This window comes from Psammomys obesus, unplaced genomic scaffold, assembly GCF_907164565.1.
Source record: "Psammomys obesus unplaced genomic scaffold, mPsaObe1.curated_primary_1811, whole genome shotgun sequence".
Lineage (NCBI taxonomy): Eukaryota > Metazoa > Chordata > Mammalia > Rodentia > Muridae > Psammomys > Psammomys obesus.
The window spans coordinates 14,723,048-14,747,943 of record NW_026596064.1 but is presented as its reverse complement, the minus strand read 5'-3'; the positions used below and the strand labels follow the sequence as shown (position 1 = coordinate 14,747,943).

The 24,896-nt window shown below is 48.2% G+C and overlaps 1 protein-coding gene across 7 annotated transcripts in view; it reads right to left on the bottom strand.

Moving 5' to 3' along the window:
- The window catches only part of Sema5b (semaphorin 5B), a 136,422-nt gene that overhangs the window by 84,925 nt on the left and 26,601 nt on the right, over positions 1-24,896 (bottom strand). The gene's annotated exons all lie outside the window — the stretch shown is intronic.

Sequence of the window (24,896 nt, the reverse complement as noted above, 5' to 3'; positions counted from 1 at the left end):
TCTCCTGGCTCCTCTCTCTATCTACACCCACCCCCCCCACCCCAATTTTCTGGCACCTCCTCTCCACCTCTCCTCTGCCCCTACCTCCACCAACAATGCCCTCTAGACTCACCTAAGGTGAGAGCTGGTGGGGCTCAGATGGTCTCACCTCACCCTCTACAGAACACAATCCCCAGGCCTCTTCCCCCATCTCCTCCAGTGCTCATGGCAGCTGTGGGAGGCCCAGAGGGGTAATGGATTTCTTAAGCCATCCTGATTTTATTACGTGAAGCATTTCTAGGGCAGGACCTAGACAAATGTTCTGTCTTCCTCCCTCCCTCTGCAGAGAAGAGTCTGCATTTCTGCATAATGCTTATACCCCGTTTCCCAGAGAAGGTCTCTGCAGCTAGAGTTACAAGCTGTCTTTGAGAATCCTTGAGAAGTTCATGGGCTCAGGGTCCCCAGTGCCGGAGCAGGAGAGCCTGCCCTTCCCTGGCCTCTCTATTAACTGCTTCAAGCCTCTGTTTCTCATCGTTAAACTGTGAGAAAGTTCCACGTTCAGCCTGATGGCACAGGCCTACAGTTCCAGAGCATTTGGAGCCTGGGGCATGAAGATGCAAAGGTTGGGGCCATCGTAGGCTACACCAATAGGTTTAAGGACAGACCAGCCAACTTGGTGAGATCTTATCTCAAAACAAAAAGTTAAAAGAGGGATGCGCACACCTAGAACAAACAAAGCTCTAGGTTCAAACCCGGCAAAACGCACGCACACGTGCACATGGGACGCGTGCTCGCACGCACCCACCCACACAGGATTCCAGGCTTGTCTGTCTCACTAGGTGGAAGAGCACAGAACATGACTCCAAAGATGTTGGGGGACCACGGTGAAGTCACCCTCATCCACTCCTGCAGAAGTTTCGTTCCGCCCACGTGGTTCCTAGCCCTGTCCGTTCCTGTCAGTGGATTCTTTAATGTAGGACAGCCGGCCACTTTACTTCCTCTGGTGTGTGACTTTGTTCCTGACTCCTGGCCTCCTTCAGTGCCCCTTCAGGTAAGAGGGTAAGGGCCTGCGGCTCTTTGTCCTTCTTCTCGGGGGCTCATTCAGGGAAAACACACCCATCGGCGCAACTCATCACAAGAAGTAGAGATGTACTTCTGAGGCCTTCATTATCACTTAATTGTGTTTCCACTAAACTCTCATTAATTAGCCGTTCTAAAGCTGTCAGCACAATTAAAAAGGCTCACGGCCTTGCAGACTTTAAAGAAGAAAGGCAACTTTAAACCTGTCCAACCCCTCCTGTTACAAACCAGGAAAGTAAAGTCAAAAGAGGGTAAGTGACTCAGCCAAGGTCACACAGCAGCTGGCAATGGAGTCTGCCCTTGACACTCAGAACAGAAGCCCGGGGGGATCTAGCCAAGGGCCCCTGTCTCACTTCGCTACCTTCTCAAAGGAAGGCAATGCCACCCCTCAGCTTTTCTCACCAACCACCCTTCTAGGCTGAGGCATGCAAGGAAACACGAGTGAAATTTTCAGCAGATTTCTAGGAGTCCACCACGGATGAGGACGTGTGTACCTGAGCCAGATGGTGTCCAGCTGTATAACAAGCTAATGAGCCTCCTGAGGGTGAAGACAGCAATCCCTACCCTTCCCTTCCTGAGGCTGAGCAGTCAGACAGGACCCATGGAGCTAATGCCTGGGCTACGGCACCAGCATCACATGGCATGCAGGCTCTAGATCCCCACGTGGACGGCAGAAAAGCGAGATTTCTGGAATGGCCCCCAGAATCTCCCTTTAAAGTACTATGGTCCAAAAGAAGGTAGCAATTATATTCACCAACTCTGAGGAAGAGGGAGAAAGTAGACTAGTGGAACAGATGAGCAGCCTTCCAGAAGGTGTAATGGAGGAAGGGCAGGAGGGAGGAGGGAGGCTGAGGGTAGATGCCAGGAAGGCGGGTGCACATGGTGAGTTCAGGACCCCAGAGACAAGTTCTCAGTCTCTTGGGAAAGGACCTCATGAGGCAAGTGTCTACCCTGACAAGTTTCACCTCAGACAAGTTTCACCCCAGGCAGATTTCGTCCTTATAAAGCCAAATAGTAGAAAATGCTGTAAGAGGGGCCTGAGAGATGGCCCCAGCAGTGAAGAGATGGCTCAGCAGTTAAAATCACATACTCTTGCCTGCTGAGGACCCAAGTTTGGTTCCCAGCATATTACATTAGGCTGCTCACAATTGCCCGTAACTCCAGCTCCTCGTTTGGCCCTCGAGGGCACCTGCACACACACACACACACACACACACACACACACACACACACACACACACACACACATGCACACATTCACACACACACAAATAAGATTTTAAAAAATGCTTTAGAGCTTTTAACACACACCAGGCACTGTCCCCAATGCTTTACGCCTCCAAGCAAATCTAACCATGTGAAAAATGACGCGGAGGCTAGGAAACCAAAGTGACAGAGCCGAAAGTGGCAGAGCAGAAACCCAATTCTCAGACCTATTTTGCGCCTCCTTGAACTGTCCCCACACTAAGCCTGTCATTCGCCTGATGTGTTGCTGGACAGGGGAGAGGACAGCACTGGACAGGGGTTGACCTTGCCATTCCTAGCCACCAAACAGACTACAGCTAGAGTTTTCCAGTCACCTTGACACTTTCAAACTAAATAACAAATAAGAGTTTCTCAAAAGATTGATGGTGCTTCTTTTCAAAACCATTGCAGTGCAGGTATTTCAAAGAGGTTAAGGCAAGAGAGAGTTTCTGCCATTTTTGTTTTTAAGTAAAATGAGAAGAATTAAAAAAAAAAAAAAAAGGTTTGTAATAATCCTTAGCCACAAGGATTAAAATCAAGGCTGTTCAGGTTCAGTAGCAATAATGGCACCAGTCCAAGGTTGCACAGTTATGAAACTGATTTTTGCAGGAACATCCTTTGTGTAGCTTCGCAGTGACCTTTATGCAAAGTTGTGGCTCTGGCAGAGCCTCTATGAACAGTTCCTGTTATCTCATAGATGCATGAGATTTCCTCCATCCCTTTCCAGTTTCATTTATTCATATATGGTTTGGTTTGAGCTTGACAAAAGTGACTCCATTTTGATTCTGATAACTTTCACATTCAGTGTGGAGTGGAGAACTTCCCGAGGTGGAAAACAAGAATGAACTGACTGGCAACTTAGTCCCAGGGGGCTAATCGGCTGTAAATGAGCTGGTTGGGTCATTGGAAATTACATCTGAGAGGAACAACATATACTTTGTGTCCAAGAGCCCTTCAAATACCCAAGTATTGAACTATGAGGGAAAGAGAGTGAAATGATACTAGGGAGGAAGGAGTAAGGGACTTGGATGCCCAGGGTTTGAGAGGGTAATCTCAGCTGATTGTGACTGTGGGATTTTACCCACAGTCAATTGCCCTGCACTTTTGTATCTCTCACTCAGTGGAAAGCAAACCCTGGCCATAGCTCAGAATCTCTGAGTGTAGGCTTTTCTGCAAGGCTGGGCAGCAACCAGAACTTCTCATAGAGAATATGAGAATGAAGCCAGAGAACTTTGGAAAAGAAACTAAATATACCATGCTTTTAAACCTTGGGTAGCAGCAGAAAATTCACAGAGCCACAGAGCCACTCCTGGGCTAGGGGAGCCCATGTTTTCTGCATGGGAAAACCCCTCTGTCCCTCATCTGATGTGCTGGCAGGGCTGTGGGGCAGCCTTCAAAGCTTTCTCTCAATTACACCAACCCTCTTCCCACTGGCTCCTCTCTTCCCACTTGTCTCCCTTCAGAATGCCCAGAAAGCAAAGCCGGCACACTGAAGAATGCATTCAGATGGTATGGGTGAAGTCTGCACCCACTCCTATTCTTAAAACTTCTAGTCTGGCAACACATGCTGCTCCAGGCTTCCACACTGAGTAGCCAGGCAAGGTGCTTAGTGGCAGGAGGAGTGAGCGTTGAGGATCTATAGAGCAGAGAAGAGAGGTGACATTCCTCAGGTGTTTCGGGGTAACAAACTTGTGATAATTCCGAAATTCTACATGAAACGAATGCAGAACATACACCTTGTCCTCCAAGAGACAAAGGGACAGAGGCATGATGCCATTTTCAGAACCATGTCAAAATGTTCCACGGAAAAATTTTATGTCATGTTTTTAAGTGAGGGAGAAAGATCAGCCTGATAACCAGAGGCGCTGGCTGCAGAATGCGGTGTGCAGCTGAGCTGTCCTGCTATCCTTAAAGAGACACTGGTGGGTCATGGGGATAGAGACAGGCAGCATCAGGGAGATGTGAATGAAATCACACCCATGGAGCAACAGGGACGGAGAGCTAGGCAAGCAGCTGAGAGAGTGATGAGCAGCCATATGCTGAAGTGAGGTGCACAGGCATGGCATCACAGACAGGGAAAGCAAGGAGAGTTAATTCTTTCTTAACCCGCCAGGCAGGACTGCCAAGGAGCCCTTTACACTCTTGACGGAGTCAGGGGGATGCCTCTCCTCGGAAACAGGCCAGCCCTGGGTCCTGCTGTGCAGCTAACCATCCTGTGGACACGTCTGAAGTAAGAAACTCCCTGGTTTCGCAGTTCATTTGTAGCTGCAAAGCTTCCTGGAGCAGACAGACAGAGACAAACTCCTGCTTCTGCCCAGCACCAATTAGCCAAGTAAGAAGCACTGGCTGTGAATCCTGAAGAGCCTTAACCGGATGGCAAATTGCTGTTCTTCAGAGGAGAAGGGGGCAGCAGTGGGTGGGGGGACAGAGGCAGCCCCACTGGGGTGGGGGGTGGCAGGGGGTTGCCCTGCCACCGTGACCTGCAGCAGCAGATCTGAGAGAGTTATTCAGGTCTCCGAGAGAACATTGGGGCATTTGTTTCAGAAATATTAAAAGAAAGGCTCCTTTCTGAGCAAGGGGTTATTTAGTCCAAAAAAAAAAAAAAAAAAAAAAGGATTTGGGATGTCAGTATAAAATTTAATGTGAAGCCAGGCATGGTGGTGCACACCTTTGATCCCAGCACTCGGAAGGCAGAGGCAGGGGGATCTCTTGTGAGGTCGAGGCCAGCCTGGTCTACAGAGTGAATTCCAGGACAGCCAGGGCTACATGGTGAAACGCTATCTCAAAAAATAAAATAAAATAAAATAAAATAAAATAAAATAAAATAAAATAAAATAAAATAAAATAAAATAAAATAAAATAAATAAACTTCATGTAGATCCAATGGCCTTTGGTCTGTTATCTGTAAAATAGTAATAGCCCATCCTTGTGATGAGCATGAAGTGGCTCTCTGTAAGCTAGAAAGCAAGCACTGTCCAAAACAAAACCAAACAGAAAGTCGGCGCTGGAGCCAGCCGTTGTCCATGGCCAGAGAACAGCGATGACCCAGTGAGCACAATCCCCAGCACCCCGAGAGACTGCCGCAGCACTGATAGCCTAATAAACCTTTCTTGGTAAAGAGCAGCAAGCATAAATGCAACTGAGGAAAAGCAGCAGACCGCAGACGCACGCAGGTGGCGGAATTCAGATTCGTCTGTCCTGTGGCTGTCCACGGAGTGGGTGCTGTGGAAAGGGCTGGAGGACTAGAGGGAGGAGCTAGCCGCCTCCAGCCTGGAAAACCTCATGAAGAGATAAGGCTCACTGTAAGACTGAAATGTAAAACTGGGTCCAGGGAGACGGCTCAGTCAGTAAAGCGCTTGCCATGTGAATGCAAGGGCCTGAGTTTGGACCACCCGCATGCACATAAAAGCCAGGTGTGGTAATGCGATAATTGAGTCTGTCACCACAGCCCTGGGCAGTGGAGACGGGAGACACCCCAGGGCCTGCTGGCCAGCTGCTCTAGCCGAATCGAATAGGGCAATCTCCAGGTTCAGCGACAGACGCTGTCTCAACAAATATGGGAGAGTAATTGAGGAAGATACTCACTGTCAATCCCTGGCCTCCAAACTCACACACACGAAAACTCATGCAGGCTGAAATGCGCTCACACTCACACACAAACAGAGCAACAACGCACTGGGGATAAAGCCTCAGGGTGTAGAGGAAATATAATTCAGAACAAGGCTGCTCTGGCACGAGATCACATCCAAAGACCTTCTCTGTGTGATCCGGCTGGAATGCAGACATACCTTTAATCCCAGGAGACAGAGAGGCAAGCAGTCCCCTGAGTTCTAGTCAGTTCTGTTCAGTCAGTTCGGCTGAGTCAGTGAGTTGAGAGGCAGTGCAGTGGAGTTGAGTTCATGGAATTCAGAGGCAGTTTTACCAAGAGAGTTTTACAGAGACAGGGTGAAGAGAGAACAAACTAGACACAGATAAAGACAGAACGAACCAGAGAATGAGAAGGAGCCAGAGGATTAGAACAGATGTCTAGAGTTAGTTTGAGGCCAAGCAGATTAATTTGGTCAGAAGACGAAAGAAGTCAGTTAGAGTCAGTCAGCTTGGAGAGCAGTTTGAGTCAAAATAGCTGAATTGAGCCAGCCAGCCAGAGATCAATAAGAGCTAGAAAGGGTGACCTTACTCAGCAGTAAGTCTCAGAGGCTGAAAACATTCTAGGCCTACATTAGATTGTACGGAGGCTAGAAGCTTCTAGGACTAGGCCTAGGTTTGCAGACAGAGGCAGTAAGCCTCTGAGACTACAATTACTTCAGGCAAATAAATGACACTTTCACATCAGGCCTCACCTAGAGCCCGCTAACCACTGATCCCATTTGGATATCTATCTCGGAGTGTGCTTTCAAACATATAACCAAAACCCCAATTCTATACAAAGCACCTTAAACCAAAGCAAGTACAGTAATTCACAAGTGAATCCAGAGACTCAAGAAAATTTCCCAGCTCACGTTCTCCATCAATCCCCTCTGCCAGCCGCTAGAATTCCATACCCCGCTACTCTGCTGTGCCCAGTAGGTCTCTTCCCAATTGCAAGCCCTCAAGAGCAATCAGGACAGCCTGGCTGATTTGAGTGACCACCAATGGATTCTATGCCAGAGAGAACTTTTCTGGAAATCAGTAAAAAACTTCCCCTCAAATCAATCTCTTAGAAACCTCTGGTCAAGCAAAACAGCGGGGCCTCTGAGCAACCGTCAGGGCCACCTCCTGAGGCTGAGGTCACACTGCCTTCAGAATGGCTGTGGCACAAAATGAGAGACACTGAGCTCAAACTTTGCCCTACTTACTTGTAAGAATTTTTGTTATCCAGTTGCTTTTTAAATTATTTATTTGTTTTTTGGGGGTGTGTGCAAGCATTATGGAGCACATGGGAGGGTCAGAGGACAACTTGTGGGAATTGGTTCTCTCCTTTCCCTCTTGTAGAGTTCTCACTGTCCTCCCTCTATGCCACGTACCCCAAGGCAGCCTGTCCCGGGGCTTCAGGGAAACTCTGTCTCCAGTTTGGCGTAGGGGTGCTGGGCACCTCCACATCCGGCCTTCTGTGTGGGTTACAAGGCTCAAACTCGAGCCGTCAGGTTTTCAAAGCAAGAGCTGTTACCTACTGAGCCATCTCGTTGGCCCCAGGTATCCACTTTCTAAGCCCGTGAAATAAGTGGAAATCAGAAGTGAAGACAAGCTGGCTTCAGGCAGCTACGCCGTATCCAGCAGGAAGGGACATCCATCAGCAAGAAGTACATCTGAAAAACTAAAAAGCAGGAACAAGATCCCCGAACCTCAGGGGGCCATTTGGTATAAGCGAATTGTCCCACACGCCCCAGTGAATTATAGCCCTGTACATTAATTAAGGTTTCTGGCCTCCCTGGGGACACCCAGAAAAGGTTATGTTTATGCTTGCATTACTCTATTTAAAAAGGCGGGGATGCGCGTTGCTCTATTTTATAGAGCACAGATGCAATGGCTGAGGATTTTAAAGTGTTGCTGCTTTAAGGGCTAAATCTAGGGCCAGACTACTTCAGAATCAGGAAGGGCCGAGCCCAGCCTCTCCAGAGAGCTGGGCTTTGGTGCAGACTGCAAATATGATACCCAGGGCAGCATTATGTCACTGCTGGACTCCCCACAGGCCTCTCCCTGTGAGGGAAATGGATTGCACCTCCTTGCTGGGTCAGCTGGCTGATTACGGATGCCGTAGGAATAGTAGGTATCTGTACCACACGCCTACTCTCTCAGAATACATGGACTCCCAGCCCCCCATAGACCTAGCAGACCCAAATATCCTGGGTAGGACCAGAAAGTCTGTCTTTTAGGGAGGCAAATCTGATGATCAACCCTACCATTACCTCCCTGAGGGTACAGAATATTCTGTAAGAAAATCTCTCTGGGTGGGAGAGCCAGGGCCTCGTGGGACTTTGAGAGGCCATTTCTTTTGTCTTTGGGAAGGTCAGTATAAAAGGTGGAGGTCCTGAGGCATGCTCAGTTTGGATACAAGAATCAGATACAACCCATCTCTTAAATGCCTCTTGCTCAAAAATGTCACTTACCTGCAGTCAGACCCCACTGTTCCTCCGCTCTCCACACCCTCCCTACCTGGAGCCCTCTTCCACCTGATTCCTCCCCTGACAGCATCTGGGTCACGGAGGGAAACTAGACCTGGTCCCACAATAGCCAAGAAGGGCACAGATACTTATTAAATGGCATTGTAACAATGGAAGATTCACAGGTTCCTTTTGCAATTGATTTTTCCATGCCATCCTGATTCCATCTTTGTTGATCTTTGTTTATAGTTAGTTCTAATGTTGGGGGGTCAGAGAAGTGAGAGGAGAGCATGAATTAGGACATAGGACTCATTGGGGGAACAGCAGTGGTCCCAGAGACAAGATGGAAGCTGGCCTTGGGGATAGACTCTGTATTTTTTTTTCTTTTTCTTCTAGGCAAGGGAGCAAGCAATGATTGCCCCTGGAACGCCCCTACCATGAGTCCTGACTCCAGAGTCTTCTCCTACAGAGACTTCCAGGCTTCGGTCTCATCGGCACTCTCTCCCACCAGCTCATTGAGTTCACCACCCCAGTTCTTCCCAGGCTCACAACAAATGTGGCTGCTCCATCAGCCAGACAGTACTGCACTCATAAAGGATCACCGCTCCCTGGGTGCAGTTGAAAAAAAAATGGGTCATCCATTTCGGTGTCTCCATTGCCTGGTTTTGCTAGATGTGTCCCTTGGGACGTTCAGTGTCTGATACGTGAACCGAGGAATGGGAAGAGATAAAGGAGGGAGCAAGATGACAGGAGCCAAGATTAAATGGCTGAAGGCAGCCAAGGAGAGGAGAAGAAAGTCCCCTTTCTGCCTCCCAACAGTGCTCAGATACAAGCCCTAACCCCACTGCTGACTAGGTAACCAGGTTTTAAATTTTAAAAAATTTGTGAAGGGGCAGCAGCACCGGACAGAGGATGGATGAATGGTATGGTCACTGGCTGCTCTTGTAGAGGACCTGGGTTCGGTTCCCAGCACCCACATGGTGGCTCACATCTGTAACTCCATCCAGTTCCAGGTGATCCAATGTCCTCTTCTAACTTCCTAGGCACACATGTGGTACACATACATACAGGCAAAATACTCACACACACACACACACACACACACACACACACAGACACAAAATAAATAAATGTTTAAATATTGTGTGAGAGTTGTGTGTTTGTATGAGTGCATGTCTGTGTGTTTCGGTGTGTATAGATGTGTTGTTCGTCTGTGTATGTGTGTTTGTATGTGTATGTGTATGTGTGTATGTATGTGTTGTTTGTTTTTTGTATGTGTATGTGTGTGGTATGTGTATGTGTGTGCTGTTTGTTTTTTTGTATGTGTATTTGTGTTTGTGGGGGAGGCAAAGATCAATTCAGTTATCCTCCTCTGTCACTCTCTACCTTCTTTTTCCTTTAAAAGACTTATTATTTATGTGTGTGTGTGCCTATGTATGTGTGTATGTGCATGAGGATGCAGTAACCATGGAGACTGGAAGAGGGCGATGGATCCCTGCGGCTGGAGTTACAGGCAGTTGTGAGCCATGTGGTATGGATGCTGGGAACCAAGCTCAGGTCCTCAGCAAAAGCAGAAAGTGCTTTTCACTGCTGAACCATCTCTCCGGCCCTTCCACTTTGTTTTATAAGACAGGGTCTCTCACTGAATCCAGAGCTCACTAATCGGCTAGACCGGCTGGCCAGCAAACACCAGCAATCCTCCTGCCTCTACCTCCCTAGTGCTGTGATTACAGGCATGTTATCACGCCCACCTCTTTCTGGAGGTGTTGGGAATCAGATCTTCACGATTGTGCAGCAAGCACCTTACTGACTGAGTCAGCGGTAACTCCCAGAGGTCACCCCAGCTGCGGAAAGGATGTCATTAAAGCCATCCCATGCCATTTTGAAAAGAATATTGGACACGGTCAACCTTTAGGCAACAGGAGCATTTCCCTTTAACAGCTTGCCAAGGCGTTTGCTTGGCGTGACTGCTGCTGTACCACTGAGGCCCAGACTGAAACCAGGGGTGCTCTGCTTAGGGTAACCTACTTTAACCTACCAGTTCCTGAAAGATTGACAAGGCTGGAATGACAACAATATGTCTTTAAGCAAAGGGAAGTTGTGTGGTCTCTTTGTTGAGCACCCAGGGCCTGGAAAACTAGGGAAGCCCCAACCACAGTCAGCTCAATTCCATGTAAGACCCCACCCCTCCCCCATGGCTCTCCTCGCAGAAACGCTGCCTCTCTGGATGAAAAGGGCAGCTGCTCAGAGCCAGAAACACAGCCCTCCCACAGCCGACAGCCACAGCTGCATTTCCAGATATTCCCCGCCCCTCACTGCATCCCAGGGCCTGAACTATAATGGAATAATTGGAATAAGCTACAAAAGAGAACTTCCCACCCAGAGGAGCGTGAGGAAGGAGAGGCTGCTAATTTTTAGACATAAAAGAATACTCCCACAATGTCGCCCTGGCCCTCTGAGCATGGGACAAATTGGCAAGCCAGTGTGCCCCTCTTAGGCATGTCTCTCCTGAGACGCCACGTGGCAGAGGAGCCAGGACATCTCTTTGGATGACCTCCACTCTAGATCAAGCGAGTAGCAACTGCCAAACAATTCTCCATCCAAAGGTGGACTCCTCCTTCACAGACAGCAATTCCAGTCCAAACCTAGTTCACCGACGCACAGTCCAGGTAGGCAGCTGGCAAAGGAAAGACGGGCCATGTACAAGCCTCTCTCACAAGTCAAGTGCAAAATGCTCCCATGAGTACAATTATCCAACTCACTGATGAAAAAGGGTAAAGCTGATTCAAAGCATGATTTGAAGGACAATGGTTTGTCTGGACAATCATGGGGAAAAAGCATGCAGAAATAAGTTAGAAGCAGAGACAGATCTGGCCAACGCGCTTCAGGGCAGTAAAAGCGTGATGTGTGAGTTATCTTTTCTTTGGCATAGAAATCACCTGTGACTCTATTAGGGAAACGCACATTTGCTGTGTGCTTTGAGCTTACCAATCTATAACCTAACATCTCGCTTCAGAAGGTCTGGTCCTAATCAGCGACAAACTGAGTATCAAAAGAGCATTCTTCTCAAACTAAATAAACCCTGTTTTGATCTAGAAGCATTGCTAGACACACAGTCATCCCTCTGCCTCACTTTCTCAACCCCTGTCCTTACCCTCCAGGGGCTTGTGATCCATCAGGTGAGACAAGCCTGCTCTATACGGCACAAGGAAGCAACCCCCTTCCAGCTTTGTCCCTTTTGTATAACTGAGCGGAGTTTATCCTTATAGGGTGAGATGCCCATTGAAGTATCTCTAGACAAAACTTCATGCTATCTGAAACTTGTCTTAAAATATGCCAGGGAGGGGGGGTGGAGAGATGGAGGTGCTTGCCAGCAAGCCTCACCGTCTGAGTTCAAGCCCTGGGGTCCACGTGGTGTAAGAGGAGGAATGACCCCTGCAGGCTGTCTTATCTCTACTCCCGGGCTTTGGCACACCTGTACACACATATATACACACAGCAAGGTCACAGCTGTCATTTAAAAACCTTTAAAAAAGCTGTGTGGTGGTTTGAACAGGTATGGCCCCCATAGACTTACCTATATGAATGCTTGGCCACAGAGAGTGGCAACATTAGGAGGTGGCCTTTGGGGACGAGGTGTGGCCTTGTTAGAGGAAGTGCGTCACTGCGGAGGCCGCGCTTTGAGGTCTTGAATGCTCAAGCTATGCCCAGTGTGAAACAAATCCAGTCCTCTGTCAACGACTCCAGCACCACGTCTACCTGTGTACTGTCATGCTTCCCACCGTAAGGATAATGGACTGGACCTCTGAAATCGTAGGCCAGCCGCAACTAAACGTTTTCTGTTACAAGAGTCGCCTTTGTCATGCTGTCTCTTCACAGCAATGAAACCCTAACGAACACAAGATGATGGGGAGAGCAAACACAGTGGGAAAACAGAGGAAACAGAGGGCCAATAAGGGTAGAAGCAGAGTGAGGGTTAGATGAGAGTTCAAATTTCCTTCTCTGCTTTCATCCTAATGGTCAAACCAAGACATCTTGGTTTGTCGTATGTTTATCGACTTCTCACACACAGACAAGATTTATGGAGCTCCTCATATGATTTACTGAATTCACTGTTAGTTCTGTCTTCCCTGTTCAGAGAACAAGCATGGGGCAGGGCTTCTTGTCAACATTCCCCTCCCCAGCACTGGGGGAGCAGCTGGTTCCTGTGGGCTCACAGGAGGTGTTTGACTGTACCCCGCAAAAGGACCGCTGTATGTGCCTTGCCTGGGAACCACAGCAAAGGGGAAAACGCAAAGCTGGGGAGACCATGAAGACAAGGAAGGACCGGGTTTTCCTGCCTTTCCTTTTCAAGCTAGGACTTGAACCAACCTATGGGGCAAGAGGAAGGCTTGTGGAGAAGCGCCAGCTGGGTCTGGTGAGAGGAGAGCGTGGCGGCCATTCAAGAGGCCGGATGTAGTAGTGGTCTCCCTGGGCCTTAGCTTCATGTTCCAGGGTGGGGACTCAGGCTTCCGCAGGAGTTGGAAGACCGTCCTTGGGACAGCACCTTAGGGCCTCTCTCTGCAGGTGTGGCTCTGGCTACTGGGAGTGGGGTTGGGGAGGGGACCAGAGCTACCCAGGCCAACCTGCTCCATCAATGCCACCCAGTTTTCAACGAGGCTGGGGGAGACCTGAGCCAGTGGGCCCACGGCGGGGCCATTGCTTTGCGGGCAGAGCTGCTGGCAGGAAATCAAGGCTCAGTGGCTCAGCTGGAGATGAAAGGGCGTTTTTACTAGACCCCTATCAAGTGTGCACGCACTCACTGCTCCACTCCCTGGAGAGTGGGGTTAGTTAGAGAGACTCCGTTACTTTCCTCTCCACTTCCTCACCTCCCTCTTAAGTGGTGTGCTAGAGAGAGGATTGTGGCTGAGGAAGGGGGTGTGTGTGTGTGTGTGTGTGTGTGTGTGTGTGTGTGTGTACTGCAGCTTCCCTAACTCTAGTTACAAACTTTCTTTCGAGTCCCACAGACATTGTGCATAAGCGTGCACAGCAAAAGGTTTTCCCTAAACCTTGCACCACAAGCCTCACCTCTGCATTTAGAGGGTTCAGGGGTCGAGGGAATTGGGTGTGTTATGGCCTTAGCGCTAACAACTCAGCACACAGTAACTGGGGGTTCTTGGTCTAGCCGTGGGCTGGAAGGGGCATTGAGGCTAGAGCTGCATTCGACCCACCCACCCTGGCACATGTGGATGCTCAAGACAGTACCTGGTGCTGCTGAAAAGAACGGGTGTTGGGCTAGTAATGTTTGTTATTAGCCTTATAATCATTACGGAGGTATATCTAGCCTGCTATCACAATAAATAAAAAGCACAGACACCTTACAATAGCCTTATTTCACCTGGAGCAGGGCAGATATTAACCCTCTAAACTTACCTCCCAGCCTCAACCCATGCTTCCTCCCATCCAGAATCCCCCAAATATTTTCTTAAACAACAACAAAATAAATTTTCTTTGCTTGGTTTTTGTTTGAAAGTTGAGTTACAACGATACGGAATTGAGATGGAATGTTTGAGCAGGGTGGTGACCAGATTTCAAGGCATTTGAAAACACGGTTGAACCTTCCTCCAACAATCTGGCTAATGAAATGGCAAGAAGTGTGTGGAGGGGGACTTGGAGAAGGGAAGGCCTAGAGGTTTCTGGGAGAAATGACATTCTGCAGAGCACTATGCTGGCTGGGAGCAGCCAACCACGATCCTGGGAGGTGGCGTCTGCTCTTGGGCTTCTTCACACCCATAGGTGTCAGAGGCTGCGGTGACCTGGTACAGAAATGTGCCCATTTCTTCACACCTCAGCTCCCTTCCGCAACACACCTGGCCGAGGCCGGAGACCCTGGTTTCTCACATCTTATTCTGAGATGTAAATACCAGAATAAGATGGGCTGTCTCAGCAAACCCTGAGAATGCCAGGGGCCTCCTCACACTGGCTTCCATCAGTGTCCATTGTCACTCCACTAGAAGGACTGACTTGACCATGAAGCCAAAGTCACAACTGGCATGCCCATGATCAAGGCCAGTGTGCCTCCAATGGCAGCTCCTCAGCCTACATGAGGTGTGATCTCCTGAGTCCTGGGAGCCAACAGGTTCCCGAAACACATTTCCAGCCACACTATGATCACTTCAAAGGGTTTGAATTTAAAGCCAGCTGGAATTTTTTAAATTTACTTTTATTTTATATGTGTTGGTGTTTTAAATGCATGTATGTTTGTTTGAAGGTTTGTGTTTATGACCTGGAGCCATAAACAGTTTTGAGCTGCTACATGGGTGCTGGGAATTGAACCCTTTGGAAGGGTCCTTTGGAAGAGCAGCCAGTGCTCTTAACTATTGAGCTATCTCTCCACCCTAAACCAGCTGACTAAAGTCCTAACAGAACATGCTCCCCCAAAAGAGAATCAGTTTAGCTGGTGCCTCAGAGAATGGTGCACGCATACACACAAGCCACCAGCAGTCTAAAACCTAACCCTCACCCACCTTCACATCCTCTGAAAAGAACCACTCTAAATCTCCTCATCAGCTGTCTTAGGATTATTATCACTGTGATAAAACTCTGTGACCAAAACAACCTGGAGAGGAAAGGGTTTATGTGGCTTACACTTCCACATTATAGCCCATCATTGAGGGAAGTCGGGACAGGAATTCAAACAGGGCAGTAATGCATGAAATTTAAGGTTGGCAGTTTTCCTCTAACCCAGTTAGCCCCTAGATAAACAAGACAGTCTTTAGTTTTATTCAACAAGTTTCTATGCACAATAACTGAGCATATTGGTCTATATTAATCCTCTAAGCTAACCTAACCTAGCTCCCTTCTAGCCAGAATCCCTGAGATACTTGCATTTTATGACTCTCTCTGCTCCAGCTGTTTTTTTCATCTTTTCTCCTGGACCTCTACTCACAGCCCTTTACCTCTTCCCTTGCTGAAAACAAAAGTCCAGCCCTATTCTCTCTTCTGATCAGTTATTGGCCAATCAGCTTTATTGACAAATCAGAGAATAAATGGTGAGCAATGTTTACATGAACCTGAGACAGGAGATTCTTAGACTAAGTATTACAATGCCATGTCCAGATTGCAACCAGATATGGGGGTGGAGAAATCAGCATTTGAATAACACAAGGATAATCTTTATAGAGTGACCAATAACATCATGCCAACAGGGATGTAGGAGCTGCTGTAGAGGGGTGTTGGGCTTATTGGCTTGCTCATCATGGCTTGCTCAGCTTGCTTTCTTATAAAACCAGGACCACCAGCTTAGGGATAGCATCACCCACAAAGGTCCATGAATCAACCTGTCCCAGGAGCCTCTTGTCAAATGAATGGACTCAAAGGTCAATCTTGAACACAAAAAAGGTGGGTATTAGAAAGCTCTCTCATGTGATGGAAAGCTGCCTCCTCATCCTCACCTGTCATTATGCAGGAGGGATCTAGGGATCTAGGGAGGCAGATTAGAATCTGGGCCCAGCTACTTAACTGCTGGGCCTCAGTCTCCCCATCTATAAGCTGTGCGAGCTCCTGTGGCATGGACCCCTGAAGATTAGGGAGCATGTAGTTATGGGACAGAATACCTGGTGTATAAAGCATGTAAAACAGTCACCCTAGCCCACATTCCCATCACATACAAGCAATCCCATACTCCTGCTGGTTTGCTGTAGAGGACCCAGGAGAGAAAAGGACCTGGGTCTGTGCTGGCTGAGAAAACATTTCCTACGGTGAAAGGGCAGAGTGGTTCTGATCCCCAGTGACATCTCCTCACTGAAAAATGCTGCATCCCTTCAATGCCTGAGCCTCTCCCCTCTGTGCGAAGACAGCCTCAGCTTCTCCTCCAACACAAGAGCAGTGCTCTGTTCAGTGGCTCATTCTGACCTCACTCTCCAGGAGATGACAGGCTGCCTCCTCTTCCTCTAAGAAGCCCAACACCAGAGAAAGAAAAGACCAGCTTAGGCTCACTGTGGCCTGGCCTCGAACCTACTTTCTTTTGTATATGGTCATGAGATGGTAGGTAATGTACATGTGTGTGTGTGCATGCGTGCACACCCATGGATGTGTACATTCATGTGTAGGTGTGCATGCATATGAAGACCCAGAGTGTCATCCCTGAACAAAGCGTCTACCCCCTTTGAGACAGGATTTCTCATTGACCTTGAGCTCACGCATGGTTAGGTTGGCTCATCATCAAGCCCATCAGGATAGGAATCTTCCTAAATCCAGCCGTCCATCGTGGGATTTCATGTGCACACCACCACACCCGGCACTTTTATGGGGTGCTGGCCATGGGACTCAGGTCCTCACACATACAAGACAAGCTGCTGACTGAGTGCCCACCCCTTAACTTCTCTGAGTTCTTTTCCTTCAGTGTAAACTGAACTCTCGTCTCTCTGTCTTTCTCTCTGTCTCTCCCTATCTGTCTCTCTCTGTGTCTGTCTGTCTCTGGCCTTTACTTATAAAGAGTTGATATTAGCTCACAGTAGATTCTCACACAAGGTAGCTGTTGTTTGGGAATATAATGCAGGTCTCACCAGAATTAGTCCCTTCAGCTTGAGGCATTTGCTCACCATAAGGCTACCTCCTCTCCCTTCTCCCTCTGTGTCCTTCCTGCCCCATTTTCCTTTAATTAAAACCCTTGGAAGTGGCCACCGCACCAAGCCACCACCAGAGAGCTTCAGCCACCATCAGGAAGGTCTTTGCCACAGATGACTAGGGTAGAGGCAAGTTCCCAGTATGCCTCCCCTGTTCCTACCCCTCCTCAGACTCAGGCCTGTCCTCTCAAAGAAAAGTTTCTGAAGTGGAAAGGTTCCAGACATTTTGCCCAGTGCGACAATCTCTGAGTAATCCTCTTTCACAGCAGGACAGGGCAGTGAAGTGTAATTAAAGCCATGGGTTAATTAGTAGCAGCACCATTTTGCTGCCTCCCCTCTCATCCTAGGAGTCTCTGAGCCAACATGGACCGCCTCCCTCCTCTTCCCTCTCTACCCTCCATCCCAAAGCTAAAGAGTTCCCTTCCTCTTATATTCTATTATAATCCACACCAAAATAGTTGGAGTGGCCTCAAATCCTCCTCCCAAGCATAGTGAAAAGTGGGGGAAGGGACAAAGTCAGAGTGAGGCCCTGTAGGGGCCCTTGTACTGAGAGAGGAGCAGAGCTGTGAGCCCATCTCCAAAGAGGAGATAGTCTGAGGATTTGTTTCAATACAAAATCCTGTAGGTGGAACCAAGGCGGCAGGCAACATGACAAATGAGAGGGAGAGGAGGCAGAAAGGTGCATCAATCAAAACAGAAGGAGGAGAGAGCTGGAGGCAGCCAAGGCACAGCTTGAAAGCCCAGCATTCCTTCACGGATAACTACACATCTCCCCAGCTCAGTGTGTCTCAGTAGCCCCATCTATAAGATGGGGTAATAAAATTCTATCTACCCTTAGGATTTTTTTTTTTTTTTTTTTTTTTTTTTACCCTTAGGATTTTTATGAGCTAAAATACATACAGCTTTAAGAGACATGCTTCATTCAGAACAAGCCCACAGAAAACTAGGAAATCCTCACGTTTTCTGCCCCTTCTGGGAGCTGCTTAGTTTTCCTGCCCTTTCTCAGAATCACACTTCTCTGTCCCAGTGGTCTCAAGGCAGTCATGGCACCCAGCCCCTCACCCTAGACCCTGCTTGACTGGGCCTCCCCTCCCCAGCCATGTCAGACTACAGCTCCCTGTGCGCTCTGCAGAAACACTGGTTTATTCAGCAAACTGAGACCCACTCACCAGGCCCTCCTGCCGGTGGCCTGCTTTACAAAAAGGAACGTACTTCATTCAACCCCACAGCCATCTTGAAGCCAAGTATCATGGCCGTCTTGCAGGTGAGGAAACTGAGTCTTCGGGAAGAGAAATAACTCAGCCTCAGTCACCCTAGAAGTAAATGGCTGAGTGAGGCTCTAAACCCAGGTTTGCACAGTTGCTGGCCCATTTTGCCACTCCAAGAGGCTTCTACTCTGGTTTCCTCAGCAGAGCGTGAGGCCTTCACCGTTAACACCCCTCCCTGACCCAACCCAGCTTTCCGTAGGGGCTCAACCCTCACAAAACCAGGGAGCAGGAAGACGATGGAAGGGAAGTCACAAAAGCTAAGAGGAACTAGGATGGCGGCAGCAGACGCAGCGGCTTCTCTGTCACGTACGGAGGCATCCTTTGCTCCATCTTATCGGTGGGGACATGAGACTCTTCAGGAAGAAGAATAAGAGAGCAATCTGGGCCCAGGAGGGCCACGCAGAGGCTGTCAGGAGTGTCAGGGCCTGGGCTGCTCTGAATGCAGGCAGAGGCGCTTGGCCCAGAAAACGGGGAACGTGCAAACGAGGTTCCAAACAGCTGTGGGGGGTCCTACGGGAGTCCTGACAGGATCTTGGCAAAGCCCGCGAGTGGATGAGGGGGCTCTGACAGACCACTGCCGCCCTCGTTTCCAAAGGGTCTGAGGTCGTCTCTGCAAACCACAGAATTAGGAAGCCAGCGCGCCAGTCCCCGCGGGGGCTGACAATGGAGGGTGGTGGGCCCTCGGATGGGGACGCCGAGATCCCAGGCAGACAGCTCGCGTGCTATAATGAAGTCCTGTCAGGCAGAGCTTCATCTCTTCCACTGACGGGGTCACCATGCTGCAGACGAGGGAAAGAGGGTTTTAACTCACAGCGCTGCTCTTGGGCGGAATATCAGAGCTCGTCATGAAAGGATGCTCCGAGCCAGACAGGGGAGCTGGAAGGAGGGGAAGTCAGCATCACGCGTCACTGCGGTTGGATCGAGGCCTCGAGGCCTCGTTGTGCCTCCCAGCCGGCCTGGGAAGGAAAGAGGAGGCCCGCTCCAGGGCTCCAACCTACTTCGGTCCTCTTATCAATCCCTTGGATCAACACGCAGGAAGCCCTGCAAGCCAGGAGCAACGACAGAACTACTGGACGCCAGAAACAGGGCCTGCAAGATCGCAGTCAGCTGGAGAGGTAGATGCAATGCAAATGGAGAAAACGATTTAAGGGGGAGAAATGAAAAAGTTCCACCCAGGACACTAAGAAGCACACTCATCGGGTGAATCATGTCCCCCCACAAAAATCATAAAGTACTGACATCTTTAGCCCCCCCCCCCCCCCATATCTCAGAATGGGACCTAGATTGAATTATATGGAGTCATACTGGAGGAAGATGACACCCCTCCCAATATGAATGGCGCCCTCATAAAGAAGGAAAAGTCTGGAGACAGATGCACACAAGTGAAGACGGAGGCAGAAATAGATTAAATCTTCTGTGAGTGAAGAAACACCCAAGGCTGCCAGTTAATACCAGCAAAATCCTCCATCATATCCCTCAGAGAGAACCAGCCCTGACCATATAATAGGACTTCCAGCTTCTCAGCCTGTGAGACAGCTTGTGTCTGCTGTTTGGTCCACCCAGCTGGATCACCCAGCTTTGCTGTGGCAGGCCTAGCAAGCTTCTAAAGCACAAAGACAAAAGTAAAAAGATGGAGCTGAAACAGCTTATGGTAAAGGGACCCGGAAGAGTATTTGATGGTTGACTGTAAGGCCAATCAAAAGCCAGCAGTGCTGTGTGGCTGCCCCAAATAGCCAAGTCTATACTGAAGCAACCTTAATGGAGGGAGTAAGTACCTGGACGGTCAGCCCTGCCCCATGCCCCTGCAGGGCTATGAAGATGGAGGAATCTCAGAGGCCTGGACCCACATATAAAGAAACACATCAGAGGCGCAATCACATGAAGACAGCATGCCACTCACAGAGAAACAAACAGATTCAGGGACTGTTAGGCATTATAGCAAACAAAAAACAAACCAACCAACAAATAAATAAATCATATACAATTTCTATTTCTATCTTTGAAGTAGTCACACCTTTTGATCACTCCAAGAAGGGGCCTTGCACGTTCCTGCCTGGCTTGCCACCAATGTAGGCTCCTCTCCTATTTAAACTTAGAGACCACCACGAGATGCTTTGCCCTCAAGACTTTCCCTGGTTGTCACTAGCAGATTAAACGGGGTACTAAGGGCAACAAGTCAAGACTCAGATGAGATCTGGTGAGACTAGAAGGAGGAAACTGCTCATGTTCCCAGGAGGTCTCAGGAGGGAAACAGGGCAAGAATGAAGGCAGCCCTGGCTCTCTCCATTCTGGGTTTGGAGCTGGTGCTTTAGCGTCAACTGAAAGGCTAAGAATAGAGAGCACTCGCCTAAAGTTAAGGCCTAGCACCTCAAAGTAAAAAAAAAAAAGTTAGCTAATCCAACTTGAGGGAGCCCCACACTAGTGTGGGCTGTGAGGGTAGCCTATGCCGGCTTCTCTTTGCAGGCCTCCAGGATCATTTACAGGGACAGGAAATTATGGTGCCGGTGGGGGGAACCTCCCAGCATGATTTGATTCTAACGGTGATCATTCACATGTGCCGGAGAGAGAGTTCACACATCCACAACATCCCCAAGAGGCCCATGAAGGACTCTTAACATGCCGAGCATGGCAAACACGGCTTTGGCGGGTCTGCCCTTCCCCATTTCCTCTGCCTTGCTAAGCTGTTAGATTACATTTCTAAAGCTAGCCCCCAAGGCCTGTTCTCTTGGCCGCTTCCTCCTCCTGAGGCCAACCACCAAGGTCCAGCTATCAAAGTGTTGAAGTCAAGCAATCAAAAGCCACCTTTTGGCTCACCTAATGAACAGGCCCAATCAAACAAACCAACTCATCTTAACACAGGGGTGGGAGGGTCCCATTTTCCCATTTATAAACCACCATTTCCCTATGGGGCACATCTGTCTCCTCTCTATCCAAAGGCAGTTTTTCATCTGTCCGAAGCAAATGTCCCTCCCTCTCCTCCCTTGTTCCTTTTCCCTTCTCCCTCATTGTCCTGTCTTTGTCTCTTATGCCCTGCCCCCTGCCCCTCTAGGACAAAGAAATCTCCTTTGTGGTAAGAACTTGGCCTTGGGTGTCTTGTGGACACCGGTCCTTTCCACCCAGGCAGGAAATTCTCGTTCACCGGCATAACACTGACAAGTGATTGAACCTTTAAAAGATAGAGCTTGGGTCTTTGGGTCATTATGAGTGAGTCCATGTAAGGGACTGTGGAACCCTGGACTCTTTCTCTTTCCTTACTCATGACTAGCTGTGAGATGAATGGTCTTGCCTTACACGACTACCAATGCCTGCTGTAGGCTCAAAAGCAATGGTCCAAGCAATCATGGGCTGAAACCTCAGAAACAGTGAGCCAAGACAGACTTTTTTTTTTTTCCTGCCTTTATAAGATGATGATCTCAGGTGTTACAGCAGTGGGCAGATGACTACTTCCTGTCGTCTTCCATTAAACCCATATTTCTTAATCATACAATACAGGGTGGGACAAGGGGAGGGGTCCAGAAAGGGAAAGCAACCAGTAACAGAAGGAACCATGGGGCATGATCCAAAGCAGTGCCTCCAAGTCCATCAAGAAGCACAATGTCCTGGAAACTTAATGAGCTAGGTGCCAGAAACCGCTGGTAGGGTAGGTGTCACGTGCCACTCAAACGCTGGACCGGTCCTGACAAGCTCAGGATGGTGCAGCTACTGCTGCTGACTGGGGATCTCACCTAGAGAACCACTGTGGTCCAGTAACAGAAGGGAACCAAGCACACCAGCCTGGGGCTGCTCCATCATCTATCTATCCTCAGGACAGGAGTTCCCCAAGCAATAGATTGAATAGAGAGTTACCTCACTTAATCCATCTGGCGCCTTTTGAAATTTCCGACCTCTGGGACTATCCATTCTAGAGTCCTCTGCTTCCCCCATGTTGAAGAGTTTTGTATTCTCTTCTAGAGGACACCAATTGCTTTTGGAGTCAGCCGCCATGACCATAACTGCAGGCATTTCCTCTTCTCTGAACACAGTAGCTCCTTTCTCTGAGGGTTCCAATCCCCTTCTCATTCCAGACGCCTTACACTGACCACCATTGAGTTGGTCGAGGTCTCCTTGAGAATCCATGTCCAGAAATGAGCCCAGGTAATCAGGGAGAACACACACCGGGTCTTGCATGTCTGGGTACCATTTAAGGTGGTGTCATTTCAAGTGAGCCCATCACCTTGTGGGGTTCCTATAAAGTCAGTGCAGCCCCAAACCCCTCAGATCCGTTTCTCAGGCTCTCAGACAAATCAAGCCTGCCTCCACTCCCAGCCCCCTCAAGAGAATCAGTAATTAATTTCTGTGATCTAAATGCGACTTTCCATCTGCCCCTGTTAAATTTCATTCTGTTAGTTTAAACCCAGCATTCCAGCCTGTTGAGATCATTTTTGAATCCTTATTCTGTCTTTTATAGAAGCTGCCCATTATGGCCTTGTCATCAACAAATTTGATAAGCGCAATTACTCTAGTCTTATCCAAATCATGGATAAAAATGGGAAGCTTCGTTTTTCTGGAAGCTCACTTGCCACAAAGCGGCTTCCCTTTGGAATCCCCAATCATAAGATCATTCATTATTCCTCAAACCAGACATCCGACAACCTAAGAGAGGTCTCTCGACATGTCATTTCTTTCTTCGGATATTGTAAACACCAGCCGACATGTTCTCTTTCATTTGAGTATTGTGTCACATTCCCACCCAGCTCTTGGTCAGAGTCAGAATGCAATTAGAAGGGACAGACTTGGGTACCAATTCTCAGGCTTCTCAGCAAGGACATGTTATCGATATAAGAATGCAAAAATATACCCAATCTTGTACTTGAAGCAATTTTGACTTCCAACAATATCAGGCTTCCTACCCTCCAAAATACCAGAGCATGTCTCCCTGACAGCTCTATAATCCATCCTGAGAAAAGTGGCAGCCCACTTCTCCCAATTTGCTGGGGAAGCTATAACAGAGATGTGTCATACTTGGACCTGCTCTGCAGCAAGGCATGCTGGGATCTTGGCAACTGGTTGGTGAGGAGATAAGGAGTGTTTCCCATATCTCAGACGACTTGGGGAAGGCGAGAAGGACACAATCGAGGAAGTAAGCAGGAAAAGGTGGGGCTATACACCAGCAATCCTAGCACTTGGGAGGCAGAGGGGAGAGGCTCAGAAGTTTAAGGTCAGCCTGTGATAAACATGTCTCATGAACATATAAATGAACAAAGAAAAGAATAATGCCTAACACATCTACTCTCCTGACAGTCATATCTGAGCAGCTTCCCCTCTTCTGCTAGGGGAAAGGCAAAATATAGACCACAGGATGCTGGTGGAACATTGGCTGTTGATATCACAAGCCAACAGTTACTAAAGAGACCAAAGAAATATATAGGCAGTCATTAAGCATGAAGAGTCTGGGTTTAAATCCCAGCTTATTGGCTGTGTAACCTTGGGCAAATTGTTTTATCTTCCAAGGTTTCAATTTTCTCATGTGGAAAATGGAGATAAAAAATAATATCTGTACATAAGGCATGTGAGCATGGAAAAGGACAATGCATTTAAAACGTTTAGCACAGTACCAGGTACTTAGGAACAACTCTACAAATAATAGTGGTTATTACAGAATAAGCACTTCAGGGCTCTGAGTGCAAAGAGTTCAAGGGTCGAAGGTGGAAGAGCAAAGGACTGAGAAAGTGAAAGGTCAGAGGTAGAAGACACTGAGTGTTTATCTAAAAACCAAGGCAGCATAATATGAAATTGATCTGCAAGTGAGCCTAGGAGAGGCTAGCGGTCAAGGGATGTTGATCCCACATCAGGGAGGGCAAAGCAGCAATTCTGCAGCCTCAGAATTCACTGAAAAAGTTTGCTTTTTGAGCCCTGAATTCAAGAACTTATTACTGTTTTAGGAAATCAGTCAGAAATGATCTTAATGGACCATGTTAAAAAAGAAGCATAAATATTCCACTTCAGAAATCTTTTCTGAGGAAATAATCATCAATAGCAGAAAGAGTTATGTCCAAGGATGTTCACTGCAGCATTATTTATAATGGTGAAAAATGGCTTACAGTCTAAATGTCCAACCAGTGAGCATTTGCCAAATAAATTATGGTGCATCTGTGTGATGAAATACAGGCATCCATTAAGAGGTCCATTTTAGAAAAACACTTAAGACATGAGAAAATTATCACAATATGTTGTTAAGCGAAAAGAGCTGGATGCAAAATAGCCCAGACATAGGACCACAATTGAGTATATATCTCTCTGCAAGGAAATATCCTAAAGTGTTGAAAAGATGTATTATTTTTATAAGCACTTTTTAAGAAAAAAAAATGGCTAAAAAATTATATTAGGAAGAGTTCCCATCATCAGTTTGTAATAAAAAGTCATTAAATTCAGAATACAGGAACATAAGCAGTGGCTGAGACCTGAATGCCAGGAGCTGGTACTGGTGAAAGAGGAGCGGACCGTTTGGAAGACAGCTGAGAGGTACTGCATGCCGCTGGCACAAGGCCAGGTGGAATCTAGGAAAGATTTAGGTCAGTGGCTCCCAACCAGGGCTGCATATGGGACACGGACACACACACACACACACACACACACACACACACACACACACACACACA